The following is a 15,849-nucleotide window of genomic DNA, read 5'->3' on the forward strand; positions in this document are numbered from 1 at the left end:
TTGTCATTCAGTTGATATGTAATTAGCTAAATAATTCTGTTACTAGAAATTTAATTTAAATAAATCATTGTAAAGTACATTTACCACTAACATCCTAAATAAATCCTAATTGCTTATTGTGGTATTGATACGAAATTGTCCATATATATGACTAATATTCATATGATTTCAAAATATCAGCTGTTAATTAGCTTTCAACTATGATGATATAAGAAAAAATAAAATATATATTTTTTTTTTTACCTAGTAAATTTGTATGTTGTAAACCTAAAAACTTTGAAAAATGATTTTATATTTATTGAAAAAGTGTAGAAATAATACAAATGCTGTTGTGTTAAGGATTGAACAAGTGAAGAAGAAACTTTTTGTATTTGTTATACTTATGTATTGCAATTTGTGCTCAAAATAAATGCAAAATTAAGGAAATACATCACCATCCTTGTTTTGTATACAAATGACAGAAACAACGACAATAAGAAACAGTAGCAAAAAACAGCATTTCCTTATTGTCCTTGAGTTTTGCATACAAATATAAAGAAAATAAATGACAGAACACTGTTGACATGAAAATAAAAGAAAAGTAAACATTATAGAAAATAATGTAAAGAATAATAAAAACACAAATGTACACAACCGCATCATAAAAATAAAATTTTAAGATAAATGACCGAGAATGTACGTTTTTAGTTTTGCTGGAAAATAAAAAAACATTATATATATTTTTTTAAAAATATTATTACACCACAGGATAATTAGATAAAAAATGAGCAAGATATTAGTCAAAAACTGATTTTTGTAACCCTGAACCTCCAATATCTCGCTTGGTGCTCAAGATATTTTGGATGACTTTTGCCCCTTACTAATTATACAAAGGAGAAGATTTGCAAATTTAGGAGCAAAACCCTTATTTTTCTGGGCTATAAAACTTAGTTAAAAGTAGTCCTATATTTGGCTTAGACTATGGAAAATGGATTTTCTATGTCACAGAGACACTTTTTGTTAAGAGAGAAAAGTTGTTTACATTACAGTTACAATTTTGTGTTTGAAAATAAATATATATTCATATGTTCAAATAAAACCTAGTATGTTAAAGAGAATTGTAAAACTTTTCCTTCTATGATAAAGGTTATAAAATTTCTCATATTTAGTATTTCTAATTATCTGCTATTTGTCTGAATTAATTATTATTAACTATCCCGAAATATTCTGAAGAAAATTATAAATAAAAAAGTATAAAAAATTCAAACAATTATATTCTTACGATCTACAACGACAACTATTTTGTGAAAAGTCCTTCCTCTAATGACATCACCGTATTAAAATTAATAAATAGTAATAAGAGATTTAGCTAGAACGTAATAATGTATTTATATAACATATTATTAATAACACCTTATTAGCTTATTTCTATGCAATCAGGGCGATTTGTAGTAGTTATTGTTATTTGTTAAGTTACAAATTACAATTGAATGTCATTGTATAGTTTTTGCTGGGTATTAAATAAAATACAAAGAACTAAAAATTTTTCATACTTGACATTTAAGTTGTATAATATAGTGTTGACATCAAGGGGTAAAAATGCGTTGGTAAGGGAAGAAATATACACTATTACATTTTTATATGTATAAAATATCATTAATATAAAATATATATAGTATTTAAGAGATAAGGAAAAAAGAAAAGATAAATATTACACTTGCAGAATAAACTTCTTTTGAAAATAATAATCTGCTCATATTTTTACAAGACCCCTTTAGCATTTTAAGGAAATACTGTTAAAGGTCTTAAACATAGTCATATGCAAAACTAAGAAATGCCTACGGAAATAACTGGAAAACTTCATTTTTTTAAAGGTGTAAAAATGTATAGTTGAGCATGGCCGACCATATGAAAGACATATGGTCGACATATAATTATTATTGATGATTTAATTACTATTTCAGGTAGGAGTTGAACTCGAGACTGATATCGTAATTAATTCATCAATAATAAATTTATTCAGTTCGAGTAAAATTAATACTTAAATATATTTTAATAATTTGTTGACCAAAAAGTGATTTTCCAAAAAAGAAGTTATATGGAATACACGGACCGACGAACAAAAAAAGCCAAATTGACTCAGAACTCTAAACTGATTGATAAAATTAAGGTTGTTAACCAATATTTTTGGGTATTACAAGGCATTATAACCTCCACACTATAGTGGTGTAGGGTGTAAAAAAGTATGTAAAAAACATGTCAAATTGCGAAGAATATAAGACCATATCTGGTGATATCCATTTTTATACTATTTAACATAAAGTTAAAAAAAATCTATTGCCTTTGAAAACATTTTCTCGACATGTTAACATATAACATGATATTTTTTTAGTACAGTTACAATTATACATATATTTTTTTCTTTATGTTATTAAAAGAAGGTTAAAGACAATAAGAAGAAAAGTTAAAAAATATGTATTGTATTTATAATAAACTAACTATGTACTAGTATGTGGTTGAGAAAAGAGTGAAAATATTAAAAACAATTGTATATAAAAGATAAAAAAGAAATGTTGAGTTTAAATTTGTATAATTATTTATTCTCAAGTTTAAGAACGTGATATATAAAGGAACAAAAAAAAAAAATAGTTCCATATAAAAGACCTCAACATTTTAAAAGTGATGATCAAAGAAAATTTTCTTCATAAACCGATGTAACAAAAGAGAATAAAGTGAGGAGAAATTATGAAATTAACAAAAGACCTTGTATTTAATGAAGAATAAACTGTATGTCTGTCATAGAACACAACGGCATTACAATAAAGATAAAAAATTGCAATAGCAATTACATATCATCTGCATTATAAAGAAGTAGTTCAGTAATTAATATATATGAATTATTATTGTATTGTTGTGATTAGAGATAACGTCAACCAAGATCAGTCGATTCTTTATTTTTATACCCACCATAAAAAAGAGTATATTAATTTTGTCATTCCGTTTGTAAAACATCGAAATGTTGGTCATAGACCTACACAAGTATATATATTTTTGGTTCATATTAAATTCTAAGACTATCTAGCCATGTCCGTCTATCTATTGAGACAGAATTGATTTTAAAAATGACTTAAAATATATTACTGGCTTAAAAATATGAATATAGTGACCAAATTCGACACACATGAGTTTTATGCAAGCCAAAATCTCTCTAAAATTTTAGTGAGGATTGGTTCATAAAGGTCCCCTTCAGAAAATTACTTAAACGCTAGTTACTAGTTTAATAATACGAGCGATCCAAAATATCTCTACTAAAATGTATGTGGATTGGTTAATAATTGACCCTATCCTCCATATAAGTTCCCCTTTAGAAAATTACTTTAACGATAATTGCTTGCTTAAAAAACCAAACTATGAAATACTGTTATATAATTCGACATAAGAAACTTTTATACGAACGTAAATCTTGCTACCGAATGTGTCGGTAACTAACCCTTCCCCCATATAAGCCCTCTGTAAAAAATTAGATCAACGCTAATTACTTGCAAAAAAATGAGAATACAGCGATGGTATTTATAAAAGGTTCCCCTCAGGAAAGAGGTTTGGTTGTTAAAATACAAGTTCTATACGAAACAAAATTTATGTAAAACATTTATATATCGGTTTATAATTGACGAATATAAGGTGCACTTCAGAAAATTACTCATACGCTCACGGTTTAAAAATTGAACAAAAATATTTTGATCACGATCTATAATTGACATATTCCAAATATCACCCTGATGTTTATACGGCATACGGTGTGATGTTGGGTATATGAGATACGGCACAGCCGAATATAACATTCTCACTTGTTAATATTTATATTAAAAATCCAGATAGTAACACAGAAAAAATTATCAGTAGTTTATTTTCAATTAACATGTTTTAATTTTCTTTATTTTTTATTTAAACAAATTTTTATTTGTCTTAATTATCTCGTTTATTTGAAACTGTTTGAAACTTAAGTGTAAAATTTTGATTAAATTTTTAATTAATTCAATTAATTTTTTAATTGATTGAAAAAAATTTTCTGGCCTTCTTTTCTATTTTAGATTAATTTTTAATATTTTATTTTGAATTTTTGTGCTAGCAATATTTATAATTCTTAAATAGTCAATAAAATTGTAGGCATATAATATTCAACTTTCTTGACAATTTATGAAAAACTTTATATGTTAAATTGTGACAATAAAGTGATAATTTTTGTAAATGCTGAACGCATTGTTAAAGGTCTAGTATTCCTTTAACGTTTTTTGTAATCGATTAATAATTTGATTGTTTTAATAAAATATCAATTTTATATTTATTAAATATTTAACTTATACAATTAATGAATTAATCAATGTTAAATCTTGTTTCAATTATTGACATTAATTGTTCTGATTAATTCGTTATTTGGAAAAAATATATATATTTTTATTTTTTTACAAATTTGGTAATTGATATCATCATTTTGGTTATAGGTGCAAAACTTGCTTAATAAAATTATTTTGATAATTAAAACTGAATTTCAGTTTTTTCTGTGAATAATGAGTGTAATTTGTTTTTCCATCATATCGTTCATATTATTTTGCGTAAGATTTCTTATTTATTTAGAAATCTAGAAGATTGGAGAACCTCTCAATTACATGACTTAATTAGTTCAAAATGTTAATTAACTGTTTACTTATTTGTGTATAAATATGTTTATATAAAGGGGTAAATTTAATTATTATATGGAGTTTTTTATAATTTTATAGCCATTCTTATAGTAGTTTATTTTTTGGTTAATTGTCCACTGTACAATACACAAAAATCAATATTTTTATTATGTATGAATGATATTTTGCATATCTGAGTGTTTTTTATATTCGTATGTCTGCTTCTTTTATTATTGAATATTTTATGGTATGAATAATTTGTGTATTCGTGTTTAATTTTATATCCTTTTTTACTTATTTTATTTGTGTTCGATAAATAAAAAATAATTGTTATATCTATTTAATAGTATTATCTATATACACATACATATAAAAACGATTGATTTTTTTTAACTATAAAACAACAAAATATTTATACAAATTTGTCGACACAGAATGTGTTAGCAAATTTTTAAGTTTCTTACAATTTATATTAACTTCAAATATTTATTTTCAGAAAAAAAATTAATATAAGATTTTGTATACTCATACTTGAAACATCCGATTTTATAGCGTCTAGGTAAAATAGTAAGTCTTGTTCTTGTGATAAAAAGTAAAGTTTCATTAAAGTATTTTACATTACTTTGCGCACAAATGCTCTCAGCTTTGTGAACGGACGTGTCTTTATCAATTCATTCTAAGTCATTTGGTAAATTCATAAATCTCGTAGTGAAAGGCACTATACTGGAAAAGCTTACATTTGGTATTGGAAATGAGCTAAATAGGACCAAAATTTTGTGAACTCATACTTGGAAGGTCCGGTTTTATGACAATTAGATGAAACAATAATATTTGTTCTTGAGATAAACTTTTACAAAAGTCAAAATTTCATTAAAATGTTGAGTCAATCGGTGTACTTTAAGTTTGACCAATATTTTGTTACGTTACGACAAATATTTGTTACATTAACAAGTTATATTTTGTCCCTCATATTAAGTCCATTCAAAACAATTTCGTTTACACTCATAACTATTTCACATAAACATGTTATATGATAACAGAAATATTTCTACTAAATTGTATGGTGATCTCTCCAACCTTCAAAAATTATCTTGTTAGAAAAATACAAAAAAAAAAAACTATTTGATTTAATTAATTTAAATGCTTGTAAGTCATAAAGAACATAAAATGTCTAAAATTAAACTTTAAATTGCCAAAAGGCTTTAATAGTTTAGCTTAAAAATATGTTAAATAAAACGAAAGAACTGGCATCAGTACAATAAAACTCATTTTTATGAAAGGGCAAATTAAGATATTGTTAAGAAAATTTTTTAAGCTCTTACCCAAAATAAGTAAATTTTAAGGGGGTTACACAAATTAAGTTCTTCCTGCACAGTTTTGTGTGTTCAACTTCTCTATTTGTAAAATTGTTAAATCAATTTAAAATTTTCACATTTAAAATACCTTAAGGCTAAATATAACACCAGGTTTATGTGTTAATTTAATACAGTTTTACATAATACCTTCAACTTCTTACTGTATTTTTTATTTTTTCTGTTTTATTCATTTAGTTCTTACATTACATTTAAGATGAATGTCCGAAAGGAACTCGAATTACACAGGATAGTAGTGAAACAAAGGAGTTTGTATATTTATAGACTCATTGTGCACTTTTCTTTCCTTGTTTAGCACTATCCTTCCTTAAATGCTATTTAAACTGAAACAATGTTTCATTTAATGTTGATAAAATATAACTCTGCCATACATACGAACACGTCCCACTCCTTCTACTAGATATAAACATATAATCATATTGGCCTTTGTAGTTTTTGTATGAATGCTACAAAAGCAGCAGTGTCAGAAAAAAAACGATCCCTAATTAGTTGAATGTAAATGTACAAGAAGAGTAAGGTCGTCGCATTACTTCCGCCAACCGACCATAATAATAACAACAACGACATTACTAGCAAAACCATGATGATGATGACTACAACAATGATGTTGACAATGAAGAGGACATAGGATCTTCCACACTAACTACTATACTTGTAAACTTATTGTCAATGTTGTTGCGAATACTCCTGCTTCTATCGCTATCCTTTGTTCTTGATACTGATGTTGTTGTTGATACTATATATTTTTATTCCTTCTATTACTGTTGTTTTAAAATGATAACATTTTCGGTTCAGTGAACTTAAAAGCAGTGATTTACGCGTGTTAAAACACGTTAGGGAAAAATACAGTCACGAATAGAAAAATAAAAAAAAACAAATACGTTATTACATAATACACAGAAAAAATCAAATAGCGATTCAATTATAATAATAAGTGTATTCAAAAAGTTTTACACCTATCAACAAATAATAATATCAATTAGTCGAGGCCGACCTTATAATACTTGTTACAAAATAAAATGTGATTTTGTTTTCATAATAAAATATTAAAGTTGAATTGCACCTTGCCATTTAATGTTAAATAAAATTGTGGACATTTATGTAAAATTTTGAAGGTTTTTTATAGAGTGTAGAGTCAAATGAGGCCCTATAATTATTAATTTCATGAGGGTTATCAAGGCTAGTATAACACTTGGTTTTGCATCATTTTATTGATATATGAATATATTGAACATAATTATGAACTTAAAATCCCTATTCGGCAGATTACGGGGGCAATGTATTAAGTACATACAAAAATAAAATTTCAAAAACAATAAATGTTTATGTAGGCTCAAATTGTTTTTTAACCGCTAAAATAATAAATTACATCGGTTATAGATAACTGTATAATTAGGACAAATAAAAAATGCTTTAAAAATTAAAGGACGAAGAAAACTAGGTAATTGAGCTAATGGGCTCTGTGTATAGATAAGTATGTGGGTTAAAGTGTCCTATGAAATTTTTTTTGCAGAAATATCTCTTAAACGTATTATTAATGAAATGTTATAGTATCATTGATCCAAAACTACTTTTAGTTTATTATAAGTTGCACAGAAACTAAAAAAACAATACAAATTTATAAATAAATCCAAATGTTTTTCATACTCATTTTTAAATATATTTTTGTATAAGCTAAAAATTATAAAAATTTTGAAAAATATTTCAAAATCTCCAGCTCACTAAAAACAAATAAGTACAAATGATTTCTCGTCATATTCGATGAGAAATTTAGCATAGAAATATTATACAAAAATCCCTCACTCGGGAAACAAAAATATTTGCGAGAAAATAAATATTTTATAGATGATAATATAATAACAAGAAATATTGTGTCAATGGGTCTTCTTAAACTTATAGCACACAATAATTAATATATTGCTACAATTTTGTTACGCCTTATAAAACATCTGCATTAAAATTCTTTTATATTTTGATTTTTTTAGTTGCATTAAAAATTATAAAGTTGTCATTTGATAAAAATTTACTTTTTTGTACTATTTCACCCTTACACCATCTCCCTTTGTTTGTTTCTCAAATAAACATTAAAATATTTATTAATACTCTTTGTTTGGACAATAATATTTAATTTTGTTAGCACCAGATGGGGTTTCAATTTGGTAAGGTTAAACTGAGGGTTGTTTGCATGTTTGTTAAGAATTTTTTGTTTTTTGATAACTCAAGGCTAATGAAAATCATAAATATAATAATTTTAATCAGTAAGGTGATTGAAAGCAGAATTTACTAAAAAATATAATGTATTAGTTTGCTAGAGTAATTGACTTCTTTTATTAAATATAAAGTTGTGTAGCTTCTTATATTTTCTTTTAAAATTGTATACTTCAAAATATATTCTCCTATTATAATTTTATTTACTTTGCCACACTTTCAAAGTATTTTCACTCCCCCGCTCCTTTATTCCCTTCAACGAAAGACAAAGTTTTTTCGTATTGTTAGCAAGCGCAATATTGTTGTTAACAACCATTCCACATCCTGCTACAAACAAAAAGAAAATATATGAACAATTTTGTATCAATGACATTTGTTAATGTTAGTTAAAGTCTTGCTGTGTCTATAACGAGGAATGAATGATCTTTTCTAGTCGTTGCCCCACTGCCTTTACGAAACTTTTGGCTGTTTTTGTTTCCTTTGAAAATCTTTGTAAGTTAATTAATAAATTGTTTTAGTTGTTAATAATATTAATTTATTGCTTACACTAATAAGAACATAAACAAAGAAATATGCCGTAAAAGCAACGGGGGTTTCTATAATACGAGTACATGTAATTTCAAACATTTGGCAAGCAATTTGAAAGTTCATATTAGGGCTGGAGGCTATGTTGGAAATACTAATCAAGGACATTGAAATTGGTGTTAGAATTAAATGTAGATTAAGGGATGTAGAACAGTGTGATGTTTTTTTCCTATATCGCTTTAAATACTTATAAGAACATGAAATAAAGCTCTTGAAATAATGATTATGTTCACTTCGATTAATTAAAAATAGAGAAAATATAAATTAGATTTAATAACATATAGAGATTGATTCATATATACATGTATTTAAATAATTTGATTAAGCTTTATAAGTTAAAGTTTTAAATATATTTTAAATAAATTATTCAAAGGTTCAGTCTGTAAAATTACAATAATAGTTATAAAAATTGTAAAATCTTTATTTATCAATATTTTTGTAAATTATTTGTTTAAAATTATAAATCCCATGCTGATAAACATTTTCTAGTTAAATACAATTTTAACCTTTTTCTTAAGCACTTTTTATAAACTTCATATTAACAAAATTTATTTTAGTTTCACTTATATAAGATTTTTTTCCTGTCATTTTTACTAGAAATTTATTTATTTTAAATTCTATGCAAAAATTGTTTTGACATATAAATTTGTATTATAAGTTTAAAAAATTCTCTTTTCATTCCCAAATTTATGTATTTAATTTAAGTTTTCTTTTTATTAAAAATAAGAATTCAGTTCGTTCTATTAAAAGATTTTTTGTGTTATTGGGATTTTCTTTATTTTGAATTGTAAATAGCTGCAAGTAACTAAATTTTATATGCATAGAATTGTGGCAATGATAAAGCAGAATTTTAGTTGGTTTATAAATAATAAAGGAAAAAATTGTTTAAGAACAGTAAAGCAACCACACTCATGAATCTGTTGTTCACAAGATAAAGAATTTTTTTTGGAATATTGAAAAAAAATAAAACAAATTAAAGTGTAATGTTATCGTAAAGTCAAATCTTATATACCTACTATTAAATCATATCTCGTAAAGAAAACTAGCTAAATAAATAACTAACTAACTAACTAACTTGCTTACACAAAAAAAAAATGTGAACCGTAAAAAGGACATTGTATAACATGGTTACGTATTGTTCGGTATGATTATGTAAAACAAGGAATGTTGATAAAATTGTATACATATTATAGCAATTTATGCTTATATCATGTTGAATAAGATTTCTAACATAGCTTACATTTAAAAGTTATAAAAATACATTATTTATAATGTAAACACTTAAAACTGCTACACTTACAAACAAGTACATTGAAAACATGTTTTGAGTTCATGTTTCAGCAATGATTATTAAACCTCTTTTTGCTGTTCTTGTATAGTTGAATGATTTTCTAAGGTTGTTATTATTATTAAAAATTAATTACTTTGTATAATATAAATTTGATTTTAATCGAACGTGACAGAGAAACGTTTTACAAAATCTTAAGGATATTCAGTTGTGAAATATTAAAAATATATATTTTATTAAAATAAGTTGTTTGGTAAAAAATCACTATTATTCTATTTCAAACTTTAGTGTATTAAAATCTATATTTTACTTTATTTTTTAAATAACTTATGTATGTATACTCAATTACTTACCAAAGGTTTATAAAGCTTAACACAAACACTCAATTAAATATCTGTAAATAAATGGGAAAAAACATCTTTAAATAGAAATTTATTTAGTTAACGAAATTTAGTATTTAATTTAATCTCTAATATATAAAATGTGTAATTAAAGTCAGTAATATAACCAAATATGCACATTATTTCGTTATTTTCTCAAAAATTTATAATATTTTTAGGCTCATATTTTGGAAACTGTTCGGAATTTGTATTTTCCTTCTAAGTAAATTTTTAGCTCTTCTCATAAAGAACAACAAATGTGATCATATAAAATGAAATAATTCATCTTAACTTTTTCATGTGAAGTAGAAAATTTGACATTCTAAAATTGCACTTCTTTTATTACCGACACCTGTACGTATACGTGTTGAGGAATTATGGATATTACAAATATTAAGTATACGCCTAGTTTAGAAAAGCACTTGAAATTAAATTTTAAAATGATTTTGCAATGATGAAGTTTGTTTAATTGTATAATTTTTGCAGTTTTTACATTTTATTAGTGATTTTTTATCATGTTGCATTGTAAAAACAGTCTTCATCATAGCATGTCAAACTAATCAAAAATTTGCGAACACAATGACAAACTTATACGAAAATTAAAAATATATAATTTTAAATTAACAATAAGAATCTATCTTAAATAAAAAAATCTAATTATTTATCTACTTTTTGTTGTTAAGAGAAACGTTTTGTGTATTTTAAATTTATGTAAATAAGATATTTAAAAAGTGCCCACCCACAATAAATTAAAACAATTTTGTTTTAGACAGTAAATTATATGGCCATTGTTATTATAATGACCATCGTGAAGATGCTTGATATAATGTATTTTTTGATGTTTTAAATCCTACACAAACTTCTATCTTTTATAGATCATTCTCTCGACTATTTGTAATGGTGTAGGTTAAATAGTTTTATTTAACGCTCGTTAAATATTTGAAATAATATTACATTGCTGATCAAAATTTCAACTGAACATATTTCTGTAATGTCGAGTATTTTGTTAAAATTTTATTGTCATTTTTACAACCGAGCAAATTTAAACAGAAAAAAATATATGTATATTAAGAGTTTGTGTGTAGAAACTTAAGCATGAAAATTATGATAATGATTGTTGAGAAATGTATGTATGTGAGTTTAAATGCTTTTAGATGTGAATGAGAGTGTGCAATTTATGTGTTTTTTTTACGCGGTACATTAAATAAAAGTTATTTCCCTTCACTGATTGTGAATGACAGAAATGAATGACAGAAAAAAGTTTATAATTTAAAACAAGAAAACGGCACACACAAACCCACACATGTTTATTATGTGGGCTTGTTTGGGTATTTGTAATCACAATCGTGTTGGAATGTACCCATCTGTTTAAACGAAAGCCATTGTACTCGTTTCTCATAGATTTTTTTGAATATCAGACTCATTTTTAAAGGCCCTATATAGAAATCTATAATGCGGGCATTTAAGTCATTTGTTCGAGCTATGTACTAAAAGTAGTCATTTAACTAATAAAATATACATATATTGTTGCAAAATTGATCAGATTCATTTTTAAAAGCATTTGTGGCGCTCTATATGGAATCTATAGTTATTTAGCTAACCAAATATTTATTGTCGCAAAAGTGAAGTGTGTTTATTATCTTTGTACGGGTATTAGACATGCCAAAAAGACATTAAAATTTTTAAAAATTTTTGTACAAAAAAAACATAAGCAAAATCATCGATCAATGGTTAAACTATATTTTAAAATTCTACATCGGTATAGTTACTTTGAACTACTGGGCTTGTATATATCTTTAACGACTCGTTTGTTGGTGGTGCTTCTGCCTCCTCTTTTTCAACACAAACTCCAAATGAGTTCTAAATGATTTGGGGAATCATAATAACATTTATTTGCACAATTCTTTACTATTGTTTTCATTTTATTTGGTACTCGTTGATGTTTTAGTCAGTCAGTGCCTCATGTGTTTTCGTAGAACATTAACTTCAAGACTTGCGTTAGAGAAAAAGCAAATAAAAATTAAGGCAAATGAAAAAGTTGTTTTCAGTTTTTTCCAATTTAATTTTATGTTTGTACTCTACATCATTGTAATAATATGAAATTTATGGGATTATACTGGTTTGAAAACAGGTATGTACATAAGTCCATCAGATTGACAATATTAACTTGTCTCGATATTGGAAATAACTTAGAAAAATATAAAAAATCAAAAATTTGTTATCAAAATACAAAAAACTTGTAGAGAACATCGTAAAACCATGGTCCGCTTTTTTAAAGAACACCTGTCGAACGATTTGTATTAATAGTGCCTATCACTTATCAAAAATCTTGATCTCCGTACAATGTATTAAAAAGTTCTGTAAATATAATTCTATACTTCTAGCTTATTATGGAAAAGTTATAATTTTTTTGTATGAATGTTCACTTGATTCTATAGTCTAAGACACAATAAGTTCATTCTTCAAATTGTAAACATTCAGTATTTTCTGCGGGAAAACATAAAGTCGATCCGACCTGACATTTAATTCTTACATGTGTCAATTTCATTATTTTCGTTTTTTTAAGACAAAAATTTATTTTAAATTATATATAATTTTTAGTACTTATTGTCTATATATGTAAATGTGTATGTGTGTTACCATTTTTGACTGTAGCCTACGAACAGTGTACCAAAACACAAACATCATCTAATGATGCTTTTAACTGTATTTATTTACTTTTGTGTATTTATATGTCTTTTGCTGTCTTCGTTTATCACTTGACATCAAAAAATATTTTAAAGGATTTTTAAGTCTTCAAATTTTATTCACTTTATAATACTTGTATTTAATTTTGCTTGTGACACTTTCCAAAAATTCAAACTCGAGCTGAATACAAGTATTTCTTCCCTTTTGTTATACTGTCATAATCAACATTAACACAATTTTCTTCTTGTACTCTTGTGTTGAGTTAAAATTTTTTACTTTCTTCTTTATAAAAAGGGAAGAAACAAATGATGCTTAAATATACATTTTTTCTTGCACATAAACTTAAATAAATGAAACATCAAAAAGTGTAAATACAAGAGATGTATGAGTGGAATTTCATTTTTAAGAGGAAAGAAAATTTAATTTCAGTATTCATCTTCAACGGAAATTTATTAAAAAATAAAAAAAATTAAAATTTCCTGTAGTTTTTAGACAGAAATTTACAAATTTTTAGAGCACGACTGTTCATACGTTGAAAAATTTCAAAGAACATTCTAGTTTTACCAAATATTATTACCTTAACTTGTGAATACTGCATGGGTAGTGTTGTAACTATATTAAAAATTAATGTAAAATTATTTGTGAGTTGTTTTGATTTGCCACGGATAGTTTGGCACTGACACTACTGAGCACCATGTAGTAATAGGGCCTATATATACCTTCAAATGAGAATCTAAAAGTTTTTCTCTTCCAATATTTGAAGTTCTTAGTAAATCATCAGTTATTATAATAATTAATCTTTGTCACTATGTAATCTAATGAAACAAACATTGTTAAACTCTACAGTTTCAACCGCATACATTTTGAACATCTTATGCCAGTATCAATTTGCGGGTTTCTCGGACGTGAAGACAATGGAATTTGAATAGCAGCGGACATGACAATTTAATCAAACTGGTATTTTCATTTAAATAATCACACAGTAATAAGCACAATTGAATACCAAATTAATGATAATAATTCTCAAATACATACATAGAATACAAACATACATAAATAAACGTAAATGACATTTAGACATACACGAATACAAAAATGTAAACAATTCAACACAGACACGTTGCTTTGACTATAAAATTATATACATACGTATGTTTTGTCTTTTACGCAAACAACAAATACATAACTAGACAAACAGGGAGGATTATTAAATTGAAAAGGATAAGGATGGGTAAATGTAAGATTGTGAATGATTAAAGATAGTTTAACTTTGAATATCTTAAATTGCGTGTATTTCCATCATTAACCTGGTAAGACATTGAGAGCAAGAAAGAAATTTTCTTCCTTTCAAAGTTTGACTTCTAACTGCTAAATTATACATGTTTATATTAAAAGTATTCTGATAAAAATGTTAAATTATCACGATAATTTGTCAAAGTTAGTTGTGAGATTATGTCAAAAGGAAACCAACTAAGAATTGTGATAAAGGTAATTGATGATTGAATGCTAATGGAATTATTCTATTTATAAATATTTCTTTTTCACAACAAAAAATATAATTTAATTTTAAATATATATTATTTATTTATTTTCATAAAAATCTATCAATAGTTTTAGCAAATCGATAATATTCTAATGAAAAATTGTTTATGTGTTACAATATTTTGAATATTTACCCCCATTATCACAATGTCTGGTTATTGTTTATCTTAAGGTTAAATTGACAATTTTCATACAAAAAATATTAATCGGAAGAATAACTTTCGGTTAAGCAATAACCGGAGATATTTGAATATACATAAGATCTATTTTAAAATTATAAAGAATGTTTATAATTTTTAAGCATAAAAATTAAAAAAAATAATATATTAGTAAAAATTTTTAAATATTATTAAAAAAAACATTTTTTCCATCAATTTAAAACTAAATCAAATTTGCAATCAATTTAAGAAACGAACTAATTAAGACAAACAAAAAATTGCTTAAATAAAAATTTAAGAAAGAAGAAAACATGTTAATTGAAAATAAGCTTTTTCTGTGCACCATGGGTTTTAGATACTATTATAGATTTTTTTAAATTAAAAATTCCATTTTTAATATAAAACAGTTTTACAAAAATGTCTACATATTTTCTTTATTATGTAATATATTTATTATATTTTTATTTTGCTGTACTTTACAAACAGCCTAGGAGCTAAAATAAGAAAGCAGTACTCCATTAAAAACAATAAAAACATAAAGATAAAATCAATACGTATATTTCATTTCCATTAAAAAATATAATGGAATTTCTTTTTTGTTATAAATTCAAACAAATACTATGTATGAATATGTATACATGTATATTGGGGTCATAACCAAAATTAGATCATATCACTACGTGATAGAAAGTGGTATTTTAACAGCGAAAATATTTTTCTCTGGTCAATTTGGTCTAAAAACTTTAAAAGTATAATCTATATGTTTGTGTGCCGCTCCTATCCTTGTATTAAAAAAAATTAATCTTACTTGGAGTAAATACCGAAAACATTAATGCATTTGTCCCAAAAATTGTATAAAAGTTATTACTCTAATATATCTCTAATATATATATATATATATATATATATATATATATATATATATATATATAATTTATATATATATATATATAATATATATATATATTA

The 15,849-nt window shown here is 25.0% G+C and overlaps 1 protein-coding gene across 7 annotated transcripts in view; it reads right to left on the reverse strand.

Annotated features, from left to right (window-relative positions):
• LOC111675775 (complexin) overlaps positions 1-15,849 on the reverse strand; it is a 251,169-nt gene that overhangs the window by 189,025 nt on the left and 46,295 nt on the right. For all 7 annotated transcript variants that reach the window (XM_046949386.1, XM_046949383.1, XM_046949384.1 and 4 more), the window contains one exon: positions 10,466-10,506. The gene's annotated coding sequence lies outside the window, so the exon portion shown is untranslated. The remainder of the gene's footprint in view (positions 1-10,465; positions 10,507-15,849) is intronic.

Source organism: Lucilia cuprina, chromosome 4 (genome assembly GCF_022045245.1).
Source record: "Lucilia cuprina isolate Lc7/37 chromosome 4, ASM2204524v1, whole genome shotgun sequence".
Taxonomy (NCBI): Eukaryota; Metazoa; Arthropoda; class Insecta; order Diptera; family Calliphoridae; genus Lucilia; species Lucilia cuprina.